Below are 13573 nucleotides of genomic sequence, written 5' to 3'. Positions count from 1 at the left end.
CTGGGCTCAAATCTAAACTGAGATCCTGTCCAATCCCTTGGCAGTCTGGGAGCTGCTAACCCACCCACACTGCTATCTACCTTTGCTAATTCCCTTCCTGAGTTACCACTAATGCCTGGCACTCCAAGGATATGTGGGTGGCCGGAGAAGCCCACTTTGGCAGGGAATATTTCTCTTAGGGAAAATTACACTATCTCTGCCTCTGTTTTGATTCACCTTTTGTGACTGCATGGCCAGAACACCTTCCACGAATGGGGCCAACCAGCTGATCCTCCTGATTTGGTGCTAAGCTGCTGCACTGTCTTTTCTCAATATTTTCCATGCTAATTTCCTTGCCACCCATCTGGAATATTATGACTGTGCTAAATGCTCCTGGGCAGCCATGCTGGCAGATGACCTTAACATTTTTCTGCTAAAAAAAACACCCCAAAAGCATTTCCAAGCTCTTTGTAAGAGCAGTGCATATGAGCCCATGTGCATGGGCATGCACACAGCTGGTATGGACTCAGAGTGCCCCCGATTTGGGACTTGTGACCCCCACTATGTGACAGGGGGGCACCCACAGCAAGACCAGGGCTGCGTCAGCTCCAGGCAAGGCAGCTGAAGATATTGATTGATTGATTGATTGATTGATTGATTGGAGAGGATGGAGCTGACAAGCAAAGAAAATTCCATTGATGGACAACCAAGAGGGTAGAGCTAAAGATCTTGTTATGGAAAATTTTAGGCAGGTGTTTTCTGTTACCATGCTGCCTCGGTCACGATTGCTTCAGATGTGATGGGCTAGGTTGGGCTGGGCTGGGTCAGTCATTGTTTGGTTGGTGCTTTGTAGGGGACAGTTTCGTCAAGACGTGGCCTTTCACTAGATGGTGCTCTTTGCTGAGCCATCACTGTGTCTGACCTCTCTTCTTGGATCTGGGAATTTCTGAGTGATCTGCCCCATAAGCCCTTCTTGTACAGATGGCAGTAAGGCAAAGGAAAATATTCTTCCAGAGTCCCTGCTCTCATGTGCCTTATTTTATTGGAGCCATATAAGAAAAAAAATCTGGTTGTTCAGGGTGTACAATACTGGTACATTCCAATCTCCTAAACGACCAAAATGCACAAGCATTGAAATAATTTTTATTGTTTCAGTTCTTTCAAGTGAATCAACAGTGCATATTTTGGAAGCCAATGCCAAGTTCACGTGCAGGGTTTTCAGGAGATAATCTTCTGCACCGTACACAGTGCTGGTTTTTCTGTTCTACTTAAACAGAACATGATGCACAGGAATTACCTACAGCCTTTGCCTGGTGCTCTGATCAGCAGCAAAATCTCTGGGAAGTATTGTGAAGTGTTTCTTGGAGTGGTTCTCATGAATTGACACGTTAAGCTCAGTGCTGATACTGCCTTTGTGCATATGATCATCCAGCCACTGCCAGGGTTAGCAGGATAGACGCGTGGTGTAGAAAAAGCCAAGTGGAAATACTGGGCCACCACATGCACACATTTCCAAACAGCTTCCAGCACAAATGGTAACTGAAGGCAAGTCACCACCACAAGAGATCAGGCACCTTCATTCTGCAGGGCCTCCTCCAGCGCAGCCACACAGGGACCACAGACCACATGAGCTCATTTGCTAATGGTGGGTTGCTGTTTCCACTGCTTTTCCGGGCCAAGGCAAGGGAAAAGCACGAGAGATGTTCGTCCATCAAACCTACACACTGCACACAACCATAGGAGAACCGGGAAAGAGGGTGAGCAGCAGAATGAGGCTGTGGGCTGGGCTGGGCTGGTGGGACTCAAGTGGAGCTGCTGGGTTTGTGACAGGTATGGATGTGTGGCAGATTCTGTTCACAGCTGGACAGCTGTGCTCTGGGCACTAGGAGAGGCTTTAACTGATGGAAGTAGGGATGCCAGAACTCCAACACCCACCAGAAGAGGCCCTACAGCCAGAACTCAGCACGCAGGAAGGCAGGATCCTAAAATCCCGGAATGGTTTGGGTTGGAAAGGACCTTCAACATTACCCACTTCCAACTTCCCTGCCAGCAGCAGGGACACGTCCTACCAGCGCAGGTTGTTCAAAGCCCCATCCAGCCTGGCCTTGAACACTTTTAGGCATGAAGCAATCCTCATATTCCCCTTCGATAAAAACAAACCCACAGCCTAAGCTGCGCTTTCACACCCGCACCATGTTACACACACGCACCGTCGCCTCTCCCCCAGCACTGAGCAATGGAAAAGGGGCACAGGCGAGGGAGAAGCCCCCGGGGCAGGGAGCGGGGCAAGGAGCGAGGCTTTCCCCAATGCCCGGCCCGGGGCGGCCCCGCTCGGACCCCGGCCCCGCACTGTTCGATCCCGCACTGCCCAGCCCGGGGCGGACCCGCAATACCCGGCTCGTACTGTCCGATCCCGCAATGCCCGGCCCTGCACAGCTCCGCACAGCCCCGCACTGCCCGGCCCGGAGCGGCCCCGCCGGGGCGGCGCATGCGGTCTGGCCGGGCCGGGCGCGCCGGCTCAGGTTGCGAGGCGGCAGCCCCCGGCCCTCCTCCCCTCCTTCCTGCCCGCCTCCCCGGGCGGAGAGCACCGGCCCGGCCGCCTCCTCCGCCCCCTCCCCGTCCCCGTCCCTCTCCCTTCCCTCCCGGCCCCGCTGCCAGGGGCGAAGCCGCCCGCCGGGCCCCGCGGTGAGTTTGCCCCGCTGGAGTTGGGCGAAGGGGTGGGGGAAAGTTTGGGGAGGCTGCGGCGGGGGCGGAGGGGTGGGCGCTCCCCGGGGACGGGGGTGTGCGGGAGCCCCCCTCCCCTTCCCGCGCCTCGCACGCTTCCCCCGCCCTTCCTCCTCCTCCTCGTCCTCGAGGGGTTTTTCTCCGGGCAACTTCGCGTGGAGCCGCTCCGGGCGGCCCCCTCTTCCTCCGCGTGGCTTTATTCCTTTTCATTTTCCGGCTCCTGGTAGTTGTTCATTTATTTGGAGCGTTTTCTCGCGCGGCTGCTCTCCGCTGCTATTGTCTGCGGGCCGGGGCCGGGCGCGGTCCCCCCGCAGCCGGGCGGGGGTGGCGGCCCCGCTGCCGGGGACGAGCCCCGCTGTGCCCGAGCTGTGCCGGGGACACGCACCCGCCTGGCCCCCTGCCTCCCTCCCGGCTGGAATTGCTGATAGCCCGGTCGGAACCCCCCTCCATGCTCGCGGACACAACTTTGTATCTCAGTTTATTGCGCGGAAAGTCACCGCGGGTTCATATCAAGAGTCCCCCCCGCAACACGCTGGTGTTGGTGTGTGTCACCTTTGTGTCTCAGTGGCCTTTGGCGTCACTCAGAGGGTCATTGCCATGGGGTCTATTTCATGCGTTCACTCTGTTACTTGAAAATATAATTATTTTTGTTGCTTCTCGAGTGCAGACCCTTCTTCTGAAGCAAATACAGGAGTTTCTGGATGAGAATTGCGCAATAGTAGTTTTTCTGAACCTGTAACTGTTGGTGTTTATTAATCCACCTTCTGTGACTCTGTTGTCCCCGCAAGTCATATAGAGGAGTGGGGATTTGCCGAATCTGATTTTGCTGACCTCTGGAATTGGTTCTGCTTCAGTGTCCTTTACAGGGCTTCATGTTAGCTGGAGATTGGAAGTGGGAAAAAAGTGATTTATGAAAAGCTCTTTATTCTAAGAGTGTGCTGTACCAATTCTGTTGTGGATGACCAGATAGGGATTCGATAAAGGGATTAGAAATCCTGCACTGCTGTAGGACAGTTGGTCACTGTGGCTCTCTGTAATCTCAGTCAGCCGTAAAACTTTAGGTACTCATGGAGATATGCGATGCAGTAGAAATATGTAAAGCATGTAGCTTCAGAGCTGAGTTTAGACAGTTGGTCTGAGATCTATGGATGTCTTGTGTACTGGGAGTTTTGGCTAATGTAATCTAATCAGTTTTAAAGGGCCAAGCTACATGAATTGTGTTTGTGGTGACTCTCTTTGAGTCCCTTGTTGTGTGTGTTTCTCATGTTTTGCACGCCCTTGCTGAGCTGTTGTGGAATTGTAAAGGTGAACCAAGTTCCACATAGGTCCTTGAAGGTAAGATACTAATGATTCATTTATTGTGGTGTTAGAGGAGGTGTATTTTTATACTTAGATATCTTAGTAGTGGGAGTAGATTGATAATAACCTCATAACATCCTTGCCTGTGGGTAGAAACTGCTGTCTGTACTAGAGGGGTGTTTGCTGTGCTTTGGGACGTGGTGACAATGCCTTGTTTGCACACTTGAAATTGAGTTTGTTTGGGGTTTTTTTGTTTGTTTTGTTGTTGTTTTTTTTTTTTTTACAAGCCTGCTATCAGGGTGAGGGTGCATTAGGCAAGGTAAGGATCATCTGGGCGTGTGTTTTCCCTTGGCACGAGTTCAGGTGTGTACCTGTTGTCCACGTTCATGGCTTGAGCCTCTCCGTCGCCCGTCTGTCCTTGCAGCACTGCCCGGTGCTGGGCAGACGAGCTAGCCTGGGGCTGTTGCTAGAAGGGCACCGGTGTTGAGTTCTGCCAGGCAGACAGGTTTTGTAGGTAGCCAGGATGATGAGTCCCTTGCAGGTAGTGTGGATGAGCTGAGCTGAGCTGTGTGACGGCGTTCCAGCCTGGATTTCCTGCCCGGCTCCTGCGGCCACGGATGGCCGGCATAGCCCGAGAGGTGAGGACACGGCGTGTTCGAAGTGAGAGAGTCCAGCCAGGGACTGCAGCCAGAGAGAGAGGCAGGAGCTCGATGTTCCTGATTTACAGCTTCGCTGCATCAAAGGAGGGAAACACATTTAAGAACTCAAAGCTTCTCATAGGAACAGAGCTCTGCCAGGTACTATCCGATGATGGATGTTTTTAAACGCAGTCTGCATAGCGCAGCTTTGAGACTCAGGCATATGCAGAACTCACTAATCTCTCAGCAGGATATACTTGTGAGTAAGCCGTGTTCTGGTCTAGGGTACACTCCTGTGCTAAGAGGAGGATTAAGTACTGTTAAAGGAATCTGGTTATTCTATCCAAAGCATGAATTAAGAACAGCAGTCAGTAAATTATCCTAGAGGAAAAAAAGCATTGGTAGGTTTACTGGTGGTGTTTGCATGCTCCTGTGTTACAAAAGCAGTGGGGTTCTTTCATATAATTTTCTGCTGGAATAATAAGTTTTAATAAATAGCTACTTAACAAAAAAATCCTTAGTAGAAGCTGCAGAGCCTGCTGTACCTATTTCTTTTCCACTGTTTCCAGGACACCAACGTATCAGTTTTCTCTGCCTGCTATTTGGTGGTGATCCACTCGCCAATAAAACCGACCTTGAAGCAGCTTGGAAGCTTTTCTGCTTATTACTGTAGCTGGTTATCTCTGCAATCTACTTGAGTGCTATTAAATGGTATTTCTATAGGGGTTCCCCACACAGGCAATAAATAGCCTGAAGTCAGCTAAACCACACAGCTGATTTGTACGGAGGAACTATTTGGTTTTGGCTTTGTTCTAGTGGTGGAAGGCACTGCTAAGAAGTTAAAAACTTGAGCAAAAGGCTGGATAGTCCAGGAGGCCACAGAGGCACGGTGTGGCCTCCCTGTGTGATTGTGGCCCCGTGTTTTACCAGTCTCCTGGATAGGGAGTTGGCAGCTGGCGTGGTTTCCAGCTGGAGGATAACTCCAATTTGCAGGCGCATGAGAGGCTGGATTGTGGAAAGCTGGGGAGGAGAACACCTTGCAGCCTGCACCTTGTGATTACTGGGTGCTGTTCGGTGCCAAGTGCTCATGTGCTTGCTTGCATTGATCACCTGTAGGACAGATAAAGGTAATGAGTGACGTTGTGAAGCAGCTGATAGCTCTGGTGTGAATAGAGTCCTTCTTAGCTGCCCTGGGGGTTGCCACAGGGCATTATTATCCAGTTGGGAGCCTGGTTTAGAGTTGGTATATACCACCTGGTCAGTCACGTCCAGGAAGCCCTGCACCTTTTCTAAAACAAAACTTGTTTTTAGGGTGTTGGATATAATGCGATTTTTATGAATAGCTTAGTCATGCTTCACTTTTTTTTCCTCTTCTAAAACAGCTGTCAACAATCTCACTGTGGGGAGGGAATCGGCCACTCCTTGTACTTACTGAATAGTCAGACACTTCAGCCTGGCATTGCACTTCTTAGTGGCTTTTGGAAACAAAGCCGTGGATGTGGCACAATGGCTTCTTTTTATTTATTTATTTATCAAGCCTGCCTTTTTCTCTTTGCAAATGACCTTTATGCAGATCTAGAAGGCAAAGCCCATCACTGGGAGTTAGCTGGTTAGTTACTTCAGTTACTGATAAGAAAGTATGATGGCAGTGCTCCAGGAAAAGCAGCTATGCTGGGAACTTGTCGCTGTAGTGAAGTTATACTGATCTTTTTCAGAATGATATACCTCTGTATATTTATGGTGCTTTGTCAGGGAAACAGGGTGACTCCTCTCATAATGTCTGCATGACAAATAAGCTGTGACGCCACAAATCCTGTAAAGAGTTTATTGTCCTTCTTGAGACGTCTGCTGGAGACATGCAGTAGGTAAAAGTTTCAGTATTGTCATAAACTTGAACTGTAATTTTGTCATCTCATCTCTTTTGTATGTTGGTGTAGCATAAGCAGCCTCTCCCAACTCCCCAGCTGGGCCATACTGGTTTTTGGGTCTGTTCAGCAAACCAGACTGGGAAATGGAGCCCAGTTAAGAATATATTATTGTTTTTAGTCCATACAACTCATTGCTTCAATTAAGTATAAATTAAGGAAAAAAGTTCATTCTGTACCTGCCTCATGTTCCTTTGTGCTATCAGAAGCAGCTGCTGTGGCAGAGGGTCAGATGCTTTCACCAGGAGAAACTGAGACTCTTGAAAGTGCTTTTCCAATTGCAAAGAAGGCATTTGACTGTGGTGCCCATCCCTGTTTTATAGCATGTGAAGATGATATGGGATGATATTTCTGAGATAAGCCAGTGAGTTAAAAGTCAAAGTGTTTAATTTTTAAGTTCTGTAAGACAGCAGTTATTTCTGCTGAGAGCGAAGAGAAATCTTCTCTGCAAAGTAAGTTCTGCCATTTTAATAATGTTTATTAAAATTTTCTTTATAACTGTTTTAGATAGGCTGCTAGGTTGTTGAGGAACAGGGAAAGAAAGTGCAATCACAAATATTTTTAGGTGGTCAACAGTCCTTAAAAAGTATGAAATGTGAAACCTTGGATAAAGTAAGCTTTAATTCTGTTGTAGCATTAAAGGATCACATGTTGCAATATGGTCAGGCAGTCTAACAAGACTATTTTATATATATTGAAAAGAAATCTGAAAATCTGATGCTGAAGATTTTATTGGATGGTTTGTAATATGGGTGAGAAAAAGGTTAATTCTTTGTTGGCATGGCAATGAAGTTCTCACAGTCCAAATGCTCAACTATTTAATCTAGGATTGGAGAAACCATAAGGAAAAATTACCCCTGAAACTACTGTCAGCAGTTGTGTTGAGGGCTTGAAATACAGTATATTCCAAGCAAGTTTTGGGTGTGAGGTTGGGTTTGGTGCCTCTGGGTGAGGTCTGCTGGTGGCATGGGCTTTAGGGGCTTCCATGGTTGGTGGAGGGAGGACCTTGATTGTGGCCTTGGCTGCAGAATCCAAATGGTGCTTCTTCACCAGTGAACTCGTAATTCTGTAGGTTTGCTTGACCAAGTTAATTCTCATGGATCATTTGGATTTTTCTTTAATCTCTTTTCCCTTATAAAGACTGTGAATTCACTTTTATATTTGGAATGATCCAATCTCTTCAGTAAAATTTTTCCTTTTTTGTTTAATTTTTGTGATTCTGTAAGTTGTTCATCATAAATAATTTTCCTATTTGGCTGCTTGTCTTTCCAAAACTAGCCATAGTTTTTGGTTCAGTCAATGTGGCAACTGAACTATCACAGTTTTCTTGTAGATTTGATCCTTTCATGCAGTCATCTTTTGATTTTCTTGAAAATCGTGGGGTGGAGACTGTTCGTTGGATTCTATGGAGCTGCTCTTCTGAGATAATATTTAAAATGCCACAGGTAGTTGCAGTTGATCCATTATGTCTTTGTTTCAAGCCCTTGTGAAATTTTCTGATAGACTATGCGGAATTTGCTACAACAATAACTTCTGACTGCTTCTAGTCTCTTTTTGTATTTTTTTTACTACTTCCAGGTGACTGATCTAACTTTCCCATTAGTCTCATTGCTGAACCGTTTTTACCTTAATGTTAAATATGCAAAATACACAGTGAGAAATCTCCCCAAATTGTTTTTTAATGTGAGATGTTATTTACAGTGTGGCAGCACTGCTGAGATTAGCCTGATCCACTGAAAAAGGAAGGATTTAAGGATTTTCTTCTGTAGCAGCTCCTTCAGGTTTTATTTCTGAGAGCAAGGGCAAAGAAAATAAGCAACAAATTCTTTATTTAAATATGAGGCTGAATTTTGGTGAAACATTTTTCTCTGTGGGCATGATTTAAGGTGGGCATCTTAAAGGTCATTTGATGATGATGATCAAAACTTTGTGTGTAGAGAAAGTGCCCGATGTGTCATGTTTGAGTCCTGTGTGTTTTTTATCACCCATGACTAATGCAAACTGGAGCAGCAAGTTATGTTAAAATCTGTGACATATTTGTATCTTCATCTAATCCGTATCTGAGGTTTCTGGCAAAGTTACTTGGGAAAGTAAATCTTTTTCCCGGTGTGTGTCTGCCTTCAGTGGTGTAACTGTTCTGTGAGTCTGAATGCTGCACTTAGTAAAAACCATTACAAACAAAGGTTCTGGCACGGAGCTGTTGTTCTAAACCGGACTGTCTTCACACTCAAACTACTGACTCACCCATTCTTTTTCCATGGATTAACACACCTGGCATGTGTCACACATGGATGCTGGCCGACTCATCATGTTCTTGCAGGTATCCCTGTTTCCAGCGTAGGGAAGAGCAGAGTGGGAGTGTGCACAGCGACCTCCTGCAGTTAAAATCCTCCTGGTGGAAGCTGATGCTGAGGACAGGTTTGTCCTTTTGCCATGTTCCTGCTGTTGCTCTGCTTCTTTCACTATTTAGGGATGCACAGAGTGGCTGCTTGTGTGAAGTCTCTCCCTTCAGGGCAACCATACAAAAAGCTTTGTTGGGTCAGGCTGTGGGTTGTCTGGCCTTGTTTCCTGCCCCATGGTGTTGGTTGTGGGTTCCTGGGGAGGTGTGAGAGCAAGAAAAATCCACACTAGTGACTGTGGGCACAGTGGGGTTCAATACCAGGATGTGTGGCACATTCAGCTTCCCAGCACGTGTGGCTATCAACACCCTGCCAAATCTTGAAATTTGCTGTCAATAGGAAAAGAGGGAAAATAAGGGATGGTGGGGGTGAGATTGCTGAAGGGAATGAGTCTTAGTCACTTTATACACACTGTTTTCCCTCCTGAGTTTCCTCTGGGATGCTAAAGCCTCTGGTCCCATAATAGCAGTGGGACAATGAATGCTTGGATGGAGGAAGCAGGTGTTAAAGGAATGGGGGAAGTGATTTATTTTGGGGGGAAGGGGAGAACAGGATGACCATATCTGACTCTTATACAGACTAATTTCTTTTGGCTCATGAGCTTATGCACAGCACGCTTCCAGATTGCTGAACCCACAAGTAAGATGGCAGCAAAACTGGGACTTGCTTTTTTTTTTGAGTTAATATCACACGGTGAGTCAGCCGAGGAGTGAGGTTTACGTGATGTACCTCTGGTGTTACGTGATGAATTCTGTTGTTTTGTTCCCTGTTACCATAAATCTTTCACTGCAGCAGCAAGGCTGCAGTGCTGACGGCACTGGACATCTTCAAGTCTGCACTTTGTACTTGGGAGTGCTGGTTTTTAATTGTTTAAAACCAAACTGGAGCTGATTGAGTTTACGTGTGGCCTAGATTAAAACAGTTTCTGTAGTGTGATCTGAAGGTCTTTGAGTTGGTGCAGAGGGTGATTCCGAGATAAAGTAAAACAGGCTGCTTCACTGGCTGTGTAGCAGATGTGTTTGCATCCTCAGCACAAAGATTTCCCATCCTGGGAGTGATGACAACACTCCATTTCAGTGGGGTTTTCAGCCTGTGCAGGAACCTCTCTTGAGGAGTGGGAACATAGGAGTCAGTTTTTCCATCACTGAGTGTTTTGCAGCCACTCCACCCATTTTTATGATGAGTGATCATCGTCTGAGAGCACACTGGAACACAAGAGGTGGTGAGCAAACCTTTTGTTGCATTAAATGTAAATGTTTATAGTTTCTCTTCTCCTAGCAGCTGCAGGGAAAGTAGGTTGTCTCAGCTGGGTAGAGAAATAAAGACTAAACCCTTTTTATATGTACTGTCATAAAAGAAGGCCTTGTGTAATAAACATTCATTTCACAAGGTCCAGGTGTCTCTTTACCCTTTTGTGTGATTCAAGGCGAAATGTTGCTGCACATGTTTGTGAACTGCAGGTTTTTCTCTATTGTAGTGCAGATGCCAACAGGAAAATACATACACATTTGTCCTCAGACCCATTGTGTGAGGATGCTGGGGGTTGTGTTGGTACCCACTGTGTGCCTGCATTTGAGTGCTGGTGGCTCCTGCTGAGTTGGGCACAGGAGTGTGAATCCACTTGGCAGTGGGAGCTTGGGAGTCTCCAAAATTTGGAGCTGCTTTTCCACCCTTGCCAGAGCTACTAATTAATTTTGGAGGAGTCTTTTGGTTATGTAGCCTGAAGAAGAGTGTGTGTGTGTAGCATGGAGGCTGAGATTTGAGCACTTAACTAGCATAAAATGCTTTTAACTAGCTTATAAAAGCATTTTCTTGAGTGGGTGCCTTTCTTGTCCTTCTGTAAGATGCTGATGGGAGTGGGGTGATGGGAGCAGGTTTCTTGAGAACCGTCCCACAGTTAAAACAGGGCTTTGGTCTCTGTATTCATGGGCAGTGTATTAAGTTAGAAAAAGAGCTAGACTGTTTCATGAAGAGCTTACAAGTTAAAACTGTAGATAATAAATATGTTTGGATGGATGTTAAGAGGATTAATTGTTTGTGAAATGCATTGAAAGTGGGAGAATTAAACAAGTGCTTAAGTGCTAACTGGCTTTGTGTGTCACCTAGGTCTTGTGAATTTCTTTCTCCCTCCTTCCAGTCAGTTTCAAGTTGTGTTTGTTACTGGTATGAAATTTACCTGTTATTGGTATGAAATTTACCTGTTTTGGTATGAAATTTACCTGTTTTGGTATGAAATTTACCTGTCAATCCCACACATTTTTCTGTGTTTGGGGAATTTTGCAATTTACCTATGGGCAGTAAGGTGGTAAAATGTTGTCTTTTCAGATGGCATTTCAGACGAAGAGGTGCTCTGCTGAATGTGATGTGCTTCCTTCTGCAGCTGGAATTGGCTCTAGTTAAACTCTGGGGTTTAGTGCTTAGACCTCCCTGGTTTTTCCTTTATCAGATTAGCCAGGATTTTGGCAGGACTTTGTGCTGCTTTTTCTTAGCCAATCGACTTGCATGTGAGTGTTCAGTAACTTTCTTGCTTTATAATCTCAAAGTTCAGAAGTCATCGGGTTCTTTGAGATGATAAGAGATCCTATCCCAGCAACTGCTTATGGCAGGTGGAGAAAACACTTGAGTATGTGGAGAGCAAGTTTTGAAATGAAAATTCAGAACTCCTTGAGGAAGATGGAGAACCTGTGGCAAGGAAAGTGCTTGAAAATGTATACATCTTCCTGAAGCTACAAAACAGGAGTGTGCTTTTACCCTTTCTTTCCTGGAGAATTTGCAGGACCCATCCCTTCTGTGATATCAGTTAATACTATAAGATGGCAGATAAATGGCAGTCAAACAATTGCTGTACAATTGCATTATATAAAAAGATTAAGCATTATGATAAAAATGTATCGAGTGAGTAAAAACTTACCAAGCTTTTTAATACTCTGCTTAGAGGAGTCTTAATTTTCCCACCTCTCTCCTCCCTGCCCCAGAACTAATTTGTAAAATCTTTGCTAATTTTTATTAAAAATCTAGTCTGATCAGTGCTACTGATATTAATTAAGAAAGAATAATGGCGTTTGGATAAATACCTGTGTGTATTTATGGCTTGGGCTTGTGATATCTCAGTGCCAAGGGAAACCTAGGCCATTTTGGAGGAAACATGCTCTAAGTCTTGTTGAAGTTTTTCATTGGATAAGTACATCACTTGGTGTTTGCAGCGAAGGAAATAAATTGTTTATTTGCAGGGTTGGTTGTTTTTTTGTTTTTTTTTTTATTTTTAGGTAAGTCTGAGTCTGAGCCACTGGGTACCTCGGGGATGGAGACTTGGTTTAACATTTGATGGAAGTTGACTGAGGAGCAGGAGCTGTTCCAGTATGGTTGTGTTAATGTGACTGTGATGCTCGGAAGAGCAGCATTTTAAATTCCCACACCAGAGATGTCAGCTCTGTCTACTTGAGACCTTGTTGCTTCTGGCTGGTAGGGGAAAAAAAGTTCCCATGATGGAGAGGAGAGAAAGAACTGTTGGGATGCTGCTAGATGAAAGCCTAGCAGCAGCGAGGCTCTTGGGAATATGCCCGAGCTGGGGAATGCAGTGTCAGGCTCTGTGAGTGCCTTCCAGCCAGGGAGAGCTGCAGGGTGGTGATGGCAGGGACCACCCTGCACGTTGGCAAAGAATTGTCACCTCTGCTTCGTGCTCAGCTTCCAGCTGCCTGTCCCTTGTGGAAGAGCAGCCTTTTGGGTGTGCACTGGGCACTCAGCAGCATCCTGTGATGAGGCAGGAGTAATCCTGTTTTTTGCCTTCTCTGTGACTTAAGCAAACTTGAATTTACTGCTTAGTGCAGGATGCTGAGCCCCTGGTGCTTGATGTGCCATGTTCTGGGTGTAGCTGCCTTGGTCAGTGTCCTTGTCCTGCCAAGGAGCAGAGACAGGATCAGAATAGGCACACTGATTTCTGTTTGCCTCTTTAAATTATCTGTGTTAACTCCCTGATGTCTGCTATTCAGCAAATAAATTTTGTCTCAAACATCCGACCCAGAAAAAGTGTGTATATATCCAGAAGCCAGGAAATTGAATGAGTCCTGATCTATTCTTAATTTCTTGTGTTTCCTGTGGTTTTATTGTTTGTGTTGCCAGGCCTAATATTTACATACTTTTGAATGAGCTTTTCTTTTTTTGGAAGATACTGCTTTGTTTGTATGCCTTGCAAAACAGGTTCTTCCATTTTTTTTTTTTTCAAATAACCAAACAACTTACTTTCTCAAAGGAGTAGGAGGAGAAAAAAAGGAAGATTATAGGAATCACCAAAGGGAGATATCTAAGAATAGATTTTTTTTTTTTTTTTTGGTTGATGATATGCTGAGACTCATTCTAAACTTGCATCTATCCTTCCAAATGTCCTTGGGCTCTTTGAGAGCTTTGTAAAACTTGTTGCGTATGAAATTAAGTGCTTGTGGGTGCTTTATCTGAATAGCAGATGCGTTTACAGTTGACATTTTAAATGCAAAGGTGCTTCCATGAAAAATGCTTGTAAGAACAAAGCCGGAGTTCCCACTGAAACCCCAAAGACGTAGGAAGACAAGTCGGTGGAGTCAGCTGTGTTCATGTTCAAAAGTAGTGCTGGTGA

At 45.8% G+C, this 13573-nt stretch overlaps 1 protein-coding gene across 8 annotated transcripts in view; it reads left to right on the top strand.

The window, feature by feature from the left end:
* Nucleotides 1-2586: 2586 nt before the first annotated feature.
* Nucleotides 2587-13573, top strand: part of AKAP13 (A-kinase anchoring protein 13) — a 207907-nt gene continuing 196920 nt past the window's right edge. For all 8 annotated transcript variants that reach the window (XM_088172624.1, XM_088172630.1, XM_088172627.1 and 5 more), the window contains exon 1: nucleotides 2587-2664. The gene's annotated coding sequence lies outside the window, so the exon portion shown is untranslated. The remainder of the gene's footprint in view (nucleotides 2665-13573) is intronic.

This window comes from Sturnus vulgaris, chromosome 13 (assembly GCF_052056855.1).
Source record: "Sturnus vulgaris isolate bStuVul1 chromosome 13, bStuVul1.hap1, whole genome shotgun sequence".
Lineage (NCBI taxonomy): Eukaryota > Metazoa > Chordata > Aves > Passeriformes > Sturnidae > Sturnus > Sturnus vulgaris.
This window is presented reverse-complemented; position numbering and strand designations above follow the sequence as displayed.